The 14,845-nt window shown below is 40.2% G+C and overlaps 1 protein-coding gene across 3 annotated transcripts in view; it reads right to left on the bottom strand.

Annotated features, from left to right (window-relative positions):
- The window catches only part of LOC144654884 (uncharacterized), a 29,251-nt gene extending 24,463 nt beyond the window's left edge, over positions 1–4,788 (bottom strand). Inside the window, exon 1 of one of the 3 annotated variants that reach the window (XM_078515122.1) lies at positions 4,739–4,788. The gene's annotated coding sequence lies outside the window, so the exon portion shown is untranslated. Of the gene's footprint in view, positions 1–468; positions 491–1,740; positions 1,783–4,738 lie in introns of those variants that run through there. The other 2 variants (XM_078515123.1, XM_078515124.1) reach the window with 2 other exon arrangements.
- Positions 4,789–14,845: the final 10,057 nt, after the last annotated feature.

The following is a 14,845-nucleotide window of genomic DNA, read 5'->3' as shown; positions in this document are numbered from 1 at the left end:
AGTCAATATTAGGACGTCCGCCTACAAAAAGAGGCGGTACACCAGATGTCATTTTAACATGAATGATGCTTTGAAGAGAAAAGAAACTGATTTGTAACTTGTTTACTACGTAACTTCTAACTCTGGCACATTAGAAAATCACTTTGTGATCGATAAGAATAATAGGGGTGTCGAATGGTAAATGCGAGACTTTGCGAGACGGCGAGACTGATATCTTTTCTGCGAGCCCGAGACATTTTGAGAGCTTTTTAGCCTTGCAAAAGAAATCGAGACTCCGAGAAGGCTTCAAAAAAAATTCGAGACGACGAGACCCTTAGAATTTGGCTAAAATTTTGCGAGACACGCATTTTTTCTGAAGGACCATTCACCACCCCTAATAATTCCGTGCAGTTAGAATGGAACACTACAATGTATATTTGAATATTTGTTGTCTGTTTTCCCTCTCCATAACAGTCGGATATCACTCACTTTTATCGTGTAAATCCAATATTTTGAACGCTTTTAATCTTTAAAAATGATTCTGCAAAATTAGAAGATACCTAGAGAGATAAAAACATGTGTAAAGTTATTTTACGAATGTCGTGTACCTTTTACTGAAAATGAGTCCTGAACAACTCAGTTACAACAAGCGAGGAAAATACTTGGCTGTTCAATGAAATGTTACTGTCAACTGTAACTAATTGATTTACACGGACTCTATGGCTTTTCTAGACCATGCCTATAACACAGGAAATAGTCAATATTGAATTCTGCGATAGCTGACTGAATACTTCGCACCTTGTTTAATTTGTGAGTTTGCTGAATTCTTGCGACAGCTAAAAGCAGTGTAAGACACCATTTACCTATTCAGAGAGAACGCCATTTCCTTTTTTAGACGACATTTTTGAGGTTAAGGCGAATTACCTTTGCCTGTTAGACGAGAATTCACGATTCCGCAGGACTTTCGGACACACCTTGGATCAAAGATATTGTTCGTTTGTTGAAGCAGGAGTGCATAACGTCTATTGAGACAAATAACTCGGAGACTGAGGCAAAAATCATTTTTTCGTTGTATCTTTGCAATAAAAAATCGGCTTCCAAGTTTTATCGACAGCAATTTCTTTCAACAATTGCAATTTCCAGAATTTTAGACTAAGTTTTAATGAAATTTTGAATACTTGCTTTTGGGATTACTTACTGTTACGGAAACAAAACCGTTAGCTATGCTGGCATAAATAATGTTTACTGTTTTATGATAAATATTTTGTTTTATGTTTCTAGTGATCGCAGCAAAATGAAAATACCGTTTCTTTCCACTGACGTCCTATCTTTGTAATAAAAAAATCACTTTCAACAAATGCAAATTATGATTACTTGCTTTTACGATTACTTACTGTTACGGAAACAAATCCGTTAGCTATGCTGGCATGGGTATTGCTTACTGTTATGTGATAAATATATATATATTTTTTTTTAGTGATCGCAGCACAAAGAAATGGCCGTTTCTTTCCACAGAGAAATAAATTGAGATTCCAAGAGTGCAAGTCCACATAAAACTAAAAAAAGGAATAACTATCAAAACATGAGAATATAATCGAGAAATTTAGATCTTTGTGGCTGCATTTGAGTTTTTCCATGCAGTGTTTCAATGAACTCTTGTATCTGCAACGCTATACTTGCGCAGCTAGTATACCAAGATTTTTTGTGCTGAAGCTTTGCGCTTGGATAAATGGAAGACGAAACGAGAAATGTGATGCTCACCTGGAAATTAAAGTTTGCTTTGAGCTGCTTTGGGATTCGGTCTGTACGCGTCAAGGGATCGCATGAGATAACTAAACGCGTGCACAGAATCACTTTTTAACACTCGAATGTTAGTGTGTCAATATTAGGACTGCCCTCAAAAGGGGCGGGTACATCAGATGTCATCTTAACTTGAATGATGCTTTGCGGGGAGAAGAAACTGATTGGTACTTGTTTAAGGCACGTCCACTCTGCCGGACTAGAAAACAATTATGGGATTGATAAGACGAATAGAAAATACAATAATCATGTGACTCATGAATTAGGTACTCATTTTAGGTTGCGGGCATACTATTAGACACATCCTTCAGTTCTCCAGCCTCGAAACGGTTCAAGTTCAAGTGGCAACACAAGGAAAAAGTGGATAAACTTCAATCTGAGAAAGAGAGTTATAGTTCACTCAAACACAAGTGTACGTGTCACAATCCGCAGTACCTCCTTGTATATTAATATCGATTCCAGTTTAATAAAAGATAAATTAAACAACTAACTGAATACAAAGGGAAGATTACTGAGCCTCGGGAATGAAATCAAAGTACTGGATGTCCAGGTCACTCAGAAGCATACATCGAAAATTTGGCTAACGTTCGCAAAACATTATTCGCCGCAATGAAGGTTAGAAGTACAGAATTTACGCAGAAGACATCTGTTTGGATTCATTTTAAGAAAATAACTATATGGAGACTTTTTTCTTTGTTTCTTGGCAAGAACTTGTTGGAATTTAAGGCAGTGTGGTCTTTTTCGTAAAAAGTTTTATGTCAGACCAGAATCTTAAACAACGTTTTTGAGTCTAATGCTTGCGTGCGCTTTGCGCATGCGCATTAGACTCTTTGTTATATGAAAAAAGCTGTTAGCAATCCCAAGGGAATGGTTCGGGATCGATAATCGTTCGCTGTAATGTAGAAAACAATGATCAGCTGCAAGAACGGACTCCGTACGGACACGCACGATTAGTTTCAATTAAAAACAGCCAATCAGCGACACGTGTTCCCACGCATAATTAAAAGTTCTTTCTCAAGTCACGACTATTCAACACTTGAACAGGACGAAATAATTTTCCAGTTGTAAGCTTTTTGTGAAAATAAATCTTCGTTTTCAGTTCAGTTAAGCACTTGTGTTTTCGTCTTGCTTAAAAAGCAAGACGTCTTTGAGAAAAAATATTTCGACGGCGACTCGCGTTTATTTACACAATGCAACCAAATATTTATTTTGTTTTAAAAAATAGAAAACTTTACCTCGGTTTTTGTATTTAAGTCATTCGAATTTTGACCAATTTTTTCTTTACAGTGCAAACAAAAACCTTCAAAAATAAAAGATGTACATGGATAAATGTAAATCAAGTTACGCGACTAAATCAAAATGCGTTTGTTTGGCCGCTTTGCAGTATTACACTGTCCCGGCCTTTGCCATACACTGAAATCGAATTTCATGCTTTTACGACTCTCAGAGATCTTAAGTTCTTCTTACAGCTAGAAAAATCATAAAATGGTTACATTGATATGGAAGTGATGATTCGCGAAATTTGTACATCATGATAAACAGTCTTCGCTCCTGTGTATGGTAGCTCGATAATAATTGCCTAGTTTCCAGCGTTCAAAAGGTCATCATTATATTGACGTGAGCATTTACACCCGTTTTTAGGAAAATCTGTCACTAAGTGCTTACAGTACAATGGAGTAACAGTCACTATTTCAAGTGCTTTTATTGCAAAATCTGTTTCAAGAGTCATCATCAAAATGGTGAAAAATCTGAAAGAAAACGATGTGAAGTTCTTCAACCCTTGTTGTAATGAACATGCTTTTTGTAAATCGTCACGCAATCTTGTCCAAATGTTTAATCGTTTCTGCTTTTACGGACAATACGGAAGAAGTAACATCAACTCCTGTTCATACTTTAAATTTTGTGAAGCATATAACATTTATGACTGTTTCGTTTTCATCCATAATCATCCACGATGCCCCTAGCTTGCTATAAGCATTTTAAATTAAACTCCCGAACACAAACCTCTAACCAATTTTAACCGGCTTACGAAAACCGCGCAATCTGTATCACTATGCCATACGGCATTAGACTCATGTCACCCTTGGTGACCTATTTTTATTATTTTAAAGCATGATATTCTCAAATAAAGATTTCACGTTAGAGAGAAAAAACTTTTTTAATATTTTTCACCTAAGTATGTGAAATATTTTATGAGCGAACTTACTATTTTGTTTCAAAGAAAATTGACGAACAGTTGGGATATTTGTTATCTGTTTTCCTACCCAGAACAGTCGGATATCACGCACTGTTATCGTGTAAATCCAATATTTTGAACGCTTTTAATCTTTAAAAATCATTCTGCAAAATTAGAAGATACCAAGAGAGATAAAAAATCTGTAAAGTTATTTTACAAATGTCGTGTACCTTTTACTGAAAATGAGTCCTGAACAACTCAGTTACAACAAGCGAGGAAAATACTTGGCTGTTCAATGAAATGTTACTGTAAACTGTAACTAATTGATTTTCACGGACTCTATGAACTGTAGACCATGCCTATAACACAGGAAATAGTCAATATTGAACTGTAAGATAGCTGACTGAATACTTCGTAACTTGTTTCAATTGTGATCAGAATTTGCTAAATTTTTGCGACAACCAGAAGCAGTGCAAGACACCATTTGCCTATTCAAAGAAAACACCATTTGCTTTTTTAGATGATAATTTTGAGGTTAAGGCGAATTACCTTTGCCTGTTTGACGAGAATTCACGATTCAGAATTTTCGGACACGCCTTTAGCTTGGGTCAGGAATATTGTTCGTTTGTTGAAGCAGGAGTGCATAACGGAGTCTGCGGCAAAGGTTTTTTCGTTGTATCTTTGCAAACAACGCTATACTTGCGCGGCTATTATACTAAGATTTTTTTGTTGAATTTTTGCGCAAGGATAAATGGAAGACGAAACGAGAAATATGATGCTCACCTGGAAATTAAAGTTTGCTTTGAGCTGCTTTGGGATTCAGTTCTGCACGCGTCAAGGGATCGCATGACACACATGAGAGTTACCGGTTGTGGCACAACTTGCAAAAAAACCGCTCGGGCTCGCCTGGCTCGCTGGCTCGCCAGTCTCGCCTCGCTATTTTTTGCAAGTTGTGTCCACAACCGGTAACTCTCATGTGTGTGGGGGTCGCAATGCCAAAACTCTCATGTGTGTGGGGCCCGCAAGGCCAGCCCTTTTGTGTGAAAGGAGGAAAATGTGAGTGGCTTTCACATTCCTAACTTCCTGAAGCAGTTTCGCCGGACCCGACAGTGTACCAATCGTTGTATGGCGCCATTGTATTAAATTACAACAAACCTTTAATTGCTGTGCCAGAAATAATTCCTATTGAACAAATGCTCTTATTGAGTAAACGAAGATGGGAAGAGGGAGAACTGGAGAAATTAACTTGAGTGTAAAGAAAAACTTGAAAAGATCTCGTGGAAAAGCGTTTACAACCTACAAAAAAACTAAAGAAAATGAAAAACAAATAACAATCCTTTTAACAGACGAGGTGATTGAAAAATTAAAAAAATTAGACAGCAGTGTTGTCGCAAACGTTTTAACAAGCTAAACAAGACTTGCACGCTCCGGTGAGTGCATAAATTATTGCAGCAACACAGAAAGTCACAACAATGACTTTGATTGCGTGGGTGTATTGCTGTCAAGAAACGGAAAACCCCCTTGACGTAATCTAATTGTTTTTTTTTTTAGGAGTTTTTATAGGGCAGAGCTCAGTTATAGAAATGCCGTCATGGGTGCATTTTTAGAATATAAACCGATAAATAGAAATGGCGTCAGGGATGTATTTTTTAAGCAAACACCATAACCAAATTTTGGAACCTAAAAGCCAAAAAATAATATTTTATAAGATAGATCAGATTCAATTGAACTGTTTCAACAACCAGAGAAGTGAAAAAAAAAATCCTGCGTAAAATTATTTTTGCTTATACAGCACATTCCAAATCGCACAATAGAAATGACATTCCAAATCGCACCACACATTCCTGTTCGCTTGTGATTTTTTTTTTCACGAAAAAAAAATTTTTTTAAAAACGCTGAAAATCAATGGCGAATCGGCATGTTTGGCATGTGCGTGTGACGTACCGGAAGTCCAGAATATTCTAAAGCGACATGATTGTAAACAAGCCGATGTGTTAATCAAGCTTTAAACGGCTAAAGCAAAAAAATTGAGAATCAACTGGCAAAAGATTAAAAATTGGTAGAAAAGACTCTTGATTGAAACAGTAGTACAGAGAGTATTTGACAAAAACCACAGCCGGTGTTTGTCATTGGCGATGAGTCATGATATTACACCGTCTAAAAATATCATTCGGGTGATACCCCGACTTTGTCACCCACGCACGCAAACACAAAAAAAAAATTTGCATGCCGCTGTGGGTCACGCAATTTCTCGCTGTTCGCTTCAACTTAATTGTATTTTTTGCACACTCAGATTTAATCCTTTCGACTCGGCTGAAAGTCACTTTAAGCACGCTTTAACCTTTTATTTTGCCTCGTTCAGGCAAACAACAACCTCTCTTGTGATGTCTCGAACATTTTTTTGCAACTCGAACGACAATGCTTCCATCACAAAGTAAACGACAAGATGAGCGCAGACAATCATTCTTTTATAAAATGAAAAAATGTTTTATTGGACTGAAATTTTATTTCGAAATGTCGGTGGCACTTTCGAGAAGTTTTTTTCCAATCTTTTGCGTTCTTCTCTCTTGATTTCTTCCCGAATTTTTCCGATGTCTGGCTGAAGTGAATTTGTTTGTTTTTTTTGCAAAGTTTGAGCGTAAAGTATCTTTAAGTTGGCGATATTTTTGCATTTCTCGTGTGATCAGTTGAAACTCTTTGTCAGAAACAAGATTATCATTCAGAGCTTGTGAGACAGAGCTGTTTATCGAGTCATGTTTTGCAACAGCCAGAGCGAGGATTCTTGAGTGCTTATTAACTTTACGTTCAAGCTTTTTGTTGATAACTGACAGGCCAGTGGAAGCTGCGCCAGATATACCTGCTACTGCTGCAACAGGCGCGCCGATAACAATTCCAACACCAGTAAGTGAAGTCGCAACAGCTCCAGAAGACAGAGCTGCCGTCACGGCGCCAAGACAGACCACGGAATAGTGAATAACTTTCCGGACTTTTTTATATTTTTTTAACACAAGCCTGTAATGCTCAGCTTCAGCGGATATTTCTTTTTCAATTTTACTTATTTCAGTCAGCCGAAAATTCTCGGCATTTGTTGGGAGGCTTGGATAAAGTTGTGTTTCTTCGCGATCACCATAAGCAGGGGCACTCGGGAGAACATTAGCAGATGACATGGTCTCGTATACATAAAAGTTATTTTTGTATTTAATTTAATTCAATTCCAACTCATATGTAAGATTTGAGCCGTTAAAATCGAATGGCTTTCCATTCTCATCTCTAATCGAAAGAGTCAGAGATGATACATTTTCTTCAGCAGAAACGTCGCGCAAGACGTTAAAATGTGTATTTTGGTAATAAACTTTTTCATACGGTTTTCCACGTATGTCAAAAAACGCTAAAAGGCTTGATGGCTTACCATTTAGCAAGCTTTGTTGCTTGTCGATAAGGTCACAGTTGATGAAGTAATTTTTAGGATTTGAAACATTATTTACCTCAATTGTTTCAAAATATTCCTTTTCAATACTTGCGTAATTCTCAAACCCAGGCAAATTAAAGAACTTAATAAGACTTTCGTTCAGTCCAAAAGCTTTTAAATTGGGCTCTTTTGCTTTTATTATCAATGAACGACCTGCAATGCCTTTTGTTACAGAAAAAATGTTTTTCTCTGGAAATCCTTTTTCAAAAATACTCCCAATGTCATCGAGTGAGAAGTTTCCTTGCCGTATATAACGCGCCTTCTCTTCCTTGTTCACTTGTTTATAAAAAACTATTCCATCCTTTTCCAAACTATTCCAGCTGTTGTAAAGAGAACAACTTAAAAGCCGGATATAGCTTGGTTTTGGAATAGGCTGGTCAAAATAAACAGTGTTCGGATTTTCTTTTGTGGTAACAGTCAGCACAACCATTTTTATATTAAATAAAAATAAAAAATGTTTAATATAAAAGAGGACCATGGATGCAAAAACAAGAGGTTTTATGAAGTGGATGAAAACCCCAGAAGCAACTACAATTTCTAAAGCGGCAAAAGACAATGCATGGAAACCTTTTCTTGCAAAATATCCAAACGCTGACCGAACAAAATTTGTTGCACAGGTTGAGTTCGCGTACAACCACACAGCAACGGCAGACATTTATTACAAGGCAGGGCAAGGCCATTTGATAAATGTTTTTGGCTCTGACAGCAAATATTGGAGCCCAGAGATGAAAAAAGCACTGGGGGTGAATCAAATTTCAGGCGGTTTTCCACAACAGCTGTCACCAAGCGGCGCAAAAGGCTCATCTTTGCCAATTCCCGCGGTTGGATTTCACGAAGCCGCACCGAGTTTGAAAAAAATATTTAACAGCCAAATCAACATCTACGTCACACCAGATCAATATTTCACAACGAAATTAAGAGAGATTTTTCAAAAAACAAAACTGAAGCATACATCAGGAAAAGAGTCAAAAAGGTGGCTTGCTAGCCAAAATATGGCCTATTGGCCACAGCAACTTAACTTTGCGGTATGGTGCGCGACAACAGGCTGCGGTATAAGTCGAGATATTTTCGACGAAGAGCACTCAGCTCTCAGCTTGCCACCGATTGTGCGAAATTTTTACCTTTTTCACGTTTATTTCACGATAAGGCGAATATTGTTTCAGATGGGGGGAATTCAGAGCGTAAGCGCCTTGCCAGGCGACCCCACTTTTAGCCAGTTCGACAACAAGTACGACGTGGCTTCGTACAAAAGAATATGTGCTGAGTTCGGTGTCGACCCGTCAAGCGATTTCCGTTTCACAACAGGCGCAAACCACGGACTTGGTAACGTTTATATCTGGATCTCAAATATTGGTCCGAAAAATTCTGGGGCAAAATACCCCGATTACGATAAATTTTCGGATGAAGGTGGAACTGCAAGCAAAGGTAACTTGATTCAATACATCGAGCCAGACGACGCTGCATATGCACAGGCAGACTGGTTTTGTCCTAACGGCACTGAAGGGCTTACTCAGGCAGGTTTGTCGAGAGTAAACCAGTCGATAGAGGCTTTTGTCTACTGTATTCTCGGTTCGCAGGTGAACGTTCGAAGTAGCATACTTGGAACAGGCGGCCGTGCAAAGGAAGCGCAAAGTGAGTTCCTCGTGTTGGTTGAAGACGCTATAAGGCAACCTGATCTGGCAAAGTCGGTCCAAAGATACCAATTAGCTATCGACGAAGCTAAGGTTCGGCTTAACCTTGCAGTCTGCCCAGGTGCCTGGCTGATGCCCGCTCGTATGGTGATAAACACAGAAAGCGTTGTTGGTTACAATAACCAGCTTAAGCAGGCTGTTGTTGGGATGAAATTAGGAGTGAATGATGAGGTTAATAAAGCTACAAAAAAAGCAGCTCTTAAACTGATGGCGGGAGGAAAATCAAAAATCAACCCACCAAACAGCCACCCTTCAAATCCTATACACAAGAGCGCCACAGCAAAAAAAAATCAGGCACCTGCAGCAAGCGCTGCTGAAACACAAGCTAGGGACCTTTACGGTCCCCGTCCAAAGGACGGCAACGCGCAAAGCGCTAAACCTACGAAGGCCGTAGCCAATGATTCACACGAAATAAACAAAGCAACTGTCGCTGTTGGCGCGGTTGGAGCAGCAGCTTTGCTCTACACCCTTATGCGCTAACGTCTCTTTTTGATGTATTTTTCAACAAGAAAAGCAACCACAGCAAGGATAAGCAGCCAGGTGTGCTCTGCAAGAAATCCAATTACTTGACCAGCGGTTTTGAAAAGAAATTTCGCAATCGAGCCAATGAGACCAGGCAGAGCTGATGCTACCTTTGAGCCAATATCACTTAGGCCTTTCCCCAACGCTTTGCCGGTTGCCTTCAACGCGTTTGTAATGGCTCCAATAACAGAACCAATCGTGACACCAGCAGCCAGAAGTATTGCTGTTAATGTCACGCCATGTTTTTTGAAGATCTCTTTGATCCTCTCACGAAGTGGAAGCGCCCTTTCTCTTTCTGCAATCTGCGTTTGTAAACGCCCGAGCTCCTCGGTTCTTTCCGCAACTCTTTCTTCCGCGGCTTGTTTGTCAGTGGGGGAGGCATTCTCATCCTCTATAACAGCTTGATCTTCCTCGTTTTGTTGCTTCAGCTCGGCTTCTTTCTCTTTTAGATCATCCAACGCTCTTGTGTCGTTGAGCCTTTCTTGCAAAGTGTTTCTTCTGCTCTCTATGGCAGCGAGGCTTGCCCTTAGTTGGTCGACTCGTGTTTGTTCTTCTGCCTTCTGCTTAGCTTGTTTTTCAAGAGCAGCAACTTCTTTTTTTTTGTTTTCAAAATCCTTTTCAAGATTTTTTTTCACTTGCTTAAGTCTGCGCAATTCTGATTCATTTTCAACATTTGACCCAAGTTGTTCCATCTTGGCATCTATTCGCTCGATTCTTATTCTGAAATCTTCTACTTCTTGGGTGGCTTTTTCTTTCTGCATGTCAATTGTTTCTGCCTGTTGTATTTGACTTTCAGCTTCTCTTAATCTTGGTCTCATTTCTCTTATTTCTTCATTGTCTTGAGCAATCAGAGATTCCGCTTCTGGCCCAAGGGGGGCTTTAAACTTGTTTGTGAATTTTTTGAGAAGGCCAGTTCCGTCTTTTTTGAAAATTTCGGTCTCGCCACCTTTTGATCCAAAGGATACAATTGTAGTTTCATTGCCACTCTTTTTGCTAAAACCTATTGGGCCTAATTTTGCGAAGTTCACTTTGGGGAATTTTCTTTTGATAAAATCTTTAGCTCTGTCAATCATTGCCGGTTTGTCATCTTGATGAATAAAGCTTCCCAAAAAAGGTGTTTCTTCGTAGGATGTGTCTGGCAGCCCGCTCTGTTCGTGCTGCATCGTTTGCATTTCATGTTGTTCACCCCCATGGTAGGGTGTGGATGCCTCCCCGGGCTGAAATGGTCGGGTTGTGTCGACCTCTTGTTCCTCTTCATCATCGTTATCACTGTTGTGGTTAAGATCTTGGTCCAAATCAGGGTCCTCGAATCCAAAATCACCACCACCTGTTGCCATCGCTTAATTTATATATATATATTTTTAAATTAAACTTTTCAATTTAACAATAAAACCAATCGAGAGATGGCTGCTGTTCAAGAAAACCTTCGACCGGGACCCACAGAGAAAATACTCGGCGCACTGAAAGCCGAGCGCGCGGTAAAACGAATCACTTTTGACCGCACAGAAGCCAATCCAGAGGAAACGTTGTATGTTTCAGTGCCCAAGCTGAACGAAAACGAGGTCATTGTGCCCGGCTCGCTGGCGCTGCGCTTCAACATCGACTTGAGCGGAGGCCATGCCAACAACTTTCTGGTTGACAACGTCAGCCGAGCTCTGGTCGACGATTTTGTTGTAAAGTACGAAGGCACCGTCGTGCAGGACACGGTTGGCTATGACATCTACAAAATATTTGAGGATTTTTTCCTTTCGCAGGAGGAGCGCGACGACAGGGTGCCAGAGGGCATTCAGAGCGAGGACCTTAACAAAATTCGCTCAAATGCTGGCGATAAGAAAACTTCAGGTGTGGACGCAGAAAAAAAGCTGAATGAGATATATGGAAATAAATACCGCATCCGCCTGGATCACCAGATTTTAACTGACCATGGGGCATTTTATCCTCAGGCACTATACAACGATCTTGTGTTCGAACTGAAGCTCGCGGCAGCCGAACATGTGGTCAGAGGCTCAGATACAACAAAACTAAAATACAAGTTGACAAACATCCAGCTGGAGTACGAGATGATAAGAAGCGAGGAAATTGCAGATGAAGCGTTCAGCGCTTATTCGGGCGGCAAAGAGTTCGCTTACGACCACATCCAGCGTGTTAAAGTGGTGACTTTTGCAAAAGGCTCCGACACACGTCTGAATCTAAGGGTCAACCCGCAGAGGAGGTCCATGAAAGGTATCTTGCTCCTATTTATTGAGCAATATAACAAAGGTGCAAGGAGCTCGGAAAAGTACATTAACCCGGACCTTACAAAAGTAAGCATCACTGTCAACGGCTCGCCAAACATGCTGTACAACAACGGCATCGAAGGAATGGACATTTGGGGAGAAGTTAAAAGATTCTACATGAAAGAAAAAAATAAAACGCAGCACATGACTCTGCAAAAGTTTTACACAGAAGACAAGTTTGGCCTTCTTATTGATCTGCGTTCCATGGCTGACCACTCGATGCACGGAAGCGGCACGCGCCTTGTGAACACAAAGGACGGTGTCCAGCTTGAGCTAGAGAGGAAAGCAAGCGGCTCAGGTAATTTGAACTGCCACATTTACGTAATCAGCGACGCCCAAATGAATATACTTGGCAGGCAGTTAGAATCTGTGCTTTTATAATTTTTTCTTTGAAAAAGTGTACCTTAGGTACATATACGAACGAAGATGGATCCTGCCAATATACCCTTCAACGCCCTCATTGTGGGACCAACGAACTCAGGAAAAACAAGATACGTGGTCAATCAGCTTTGTGGCCCTTTCCGAGGCAAGTTTGACTACATCGTGCTCATCTGCCCGACTTTCGAGCACAACAAGACTTATTATCGCTTTGCTGAGGAAGATATTCGATTTTTTGTTTTCATTTGCGAGCAGCACGAGGTGGAATCTTGGTTAAGGCTTTCAAGATTTCTTTTTGAGGGTACGAACACGCTTATCATCCTCGACGACTGTGCTGCTTCGAAAGATGTAAAAGGAAGAACAGGGGAGTTGGTGAATCTTGCTTTCTCTGCTCGCCACGCAGGCTTGAGCATATGGGTGTTAACTCAAAAATTGACAAGCATAACATCCTCATTCCGCGAAAATGTTGCGGCAATCGTTTTCTTTTACACCCCCTCTGCCAAGACCACGAAGGCAATCTTTGAGGATTACGCTGGCGAACTTGCCAATGAGGATTACAAAGAAATCATTTTAAAGCTAAAAAAAAATAAGTTTTCGCATCTTGTAATTTCTCATCGCCACCCTTACGGCACAAAATTTTCTTATTGAACATATTTTTTAGAGTAATAAATGGCTGACCCGTTCGCAACTTCTCCTCCCGAGAGCGTCAAGGGCGCTGCAAGTGAACAAGAATTAGCTTCCGTAATGGAACTGCTAGGAGCTGAACCAGAAAGTACAGAAAGCGCTATGGCACTCATTCAAGGCCCTGACATTCCTGCTTTGCGTGAACAGCTTGCAATCCTTGTTTCAACAGGAAAAGCCAAAGAAGCAATCGGTGTGCAACTGACACACGAGCAGGTGAAGCGCTTGACAGATAAAGAAGTTGAAAAGTACTTAAAGAGATATGAGGCATACGTTGGATCCAAAACAACCGACAGCTTGATTGACAGCTTTATTTTTCTTGTTACTAAAGTCGTTGGTATGGCCGTAAATATCAAGGACGTCAATGATTATCAGAAGGAACTCAAAAACGACTACATCATCAGCAAAGAGCTGTCCACTTTGGCAGGCGGTCTGGCTTTGAAATGCGGCCGCTTTCTTGCCGTTGCAAATGCTGCGCTCATCACAACAAAGCACATTGTTTTAAACGAAGCTACAAAGTCGCACACTTCGCTGTGCGAAACCAAAGGTGCTTCCAAAGATGCGGACACAAACACTACTGAAGATTTTTCTGAGCAATGCTAAGAAAATGCTAAGTAATTACTGAACAATGCTTAGCAATTGCTTAGCAAAAAATCTTGCTGAGCAATTTTCTATTTAAATATTTTTTTTTTTTATTATAAATGGCCGAGCTCGAACAAACTCCGATCGCTCAAGAAGAACAGAAACAAGTTACTTCAACAACTCCAGCAACAAAGCCTGCCAAAAATCCAAAGCGAGTTGCTGCTGGCAAGCTTGCAGCTGAAAAAACAAAACAGGCTCGTGAAGCACAGAAAAAAGCTGCTGTCGAGGCTGCTGCAATAATTGCAAAAGAAAAGGAAAAGAAATCTGCTGCTGCAAAGCGAAATGCAACACCACCGGACGTAACGGAACCAGCTCCGCCCGAGGCTCAGCCGCAATCAAGCGGTCTCACCACAAATCAATGGATATCTTTGCTTGGTATCGGCGGTGCAATCGTTACAACTTATGTGAAACGCGAAGACATAAAAGGCTTTATAAACGAAAAAAGAAGTCCAACATTTAAAGCTCCGCCAACTCTTATAACTGATGACACACCAGTTACAGCAGAAAGTATTGGAAGGGTTGCAACGCGTTCTTCAGACACGCCTTCGACAATCCAAAATGCCATTAGACCTCGCAAACAAAGAGGAATCCGTCCGATGGATTAAAAAATTTCTTTTGAACATTTATTTTTCATTTATTATACCGACAATGTCCCTTGGTTTTATTCTTGACAACCTTGTTAAAGGTGCAGCTATGGCTGGTATTGCATTACTTTGGTTTGAATTTTCCAAAACTTGCGTTAAAACCGCTATTCGGGTGCAAAAGGATGAGGATACAATTTTTAAAAGAGGTATAAAAAAAACAAAAGAAGTTGAATCTGGTGAAGAAGTTGCAAACTTTGCTTCGCAAAACGGTGAAGAATAAACAAAAAAATTTTTCAATTGAATATTTTTTATTATTTTATACTGAACCGCCATGTCCGACAACAAGCTCGTGAAAACGCTCATGGATGCCGCCACCATTACAGGTCTCGCCGCCGGAATCGGCTGGGCTGCCAAAAAAGTTGTAAAAGAAAACTTCACATCCGACCCAAGCAGCAGTTTTATGAACTATGTAAAGTTCACAGCCGTCATGGCTGGCAGCGTTGCACTTAAACAGTATCTCGAGGACCAGAAAATTCTCCCCACCAATTAAAAAAAAATATCATAATATAAGAACAAAAACACACAATGGCAAGCGTAGCGATTATGGCTGGCGGAGCTATCTTGAACGCTGCTGCTTTCATTGGCGG

This window comes from Oculina patagonica, chromosome 5, assembly GCF_052425735.1.
Source record: "Oculina patagonica isolate OP01 chromosome 5, crgOcupat, whole genome shotgun sequence".
Lineage (NCBI taxonomy): Eukaryota > Metazoa > Cnidaria > Anthozoa > Scleractinia > Oculinidae > Oculina > Oculina patagonica.
Note: the sequence above shows the minus strand (reverse complement) of the source record. Positions and strands in the feature narration are given on the sequence as shown.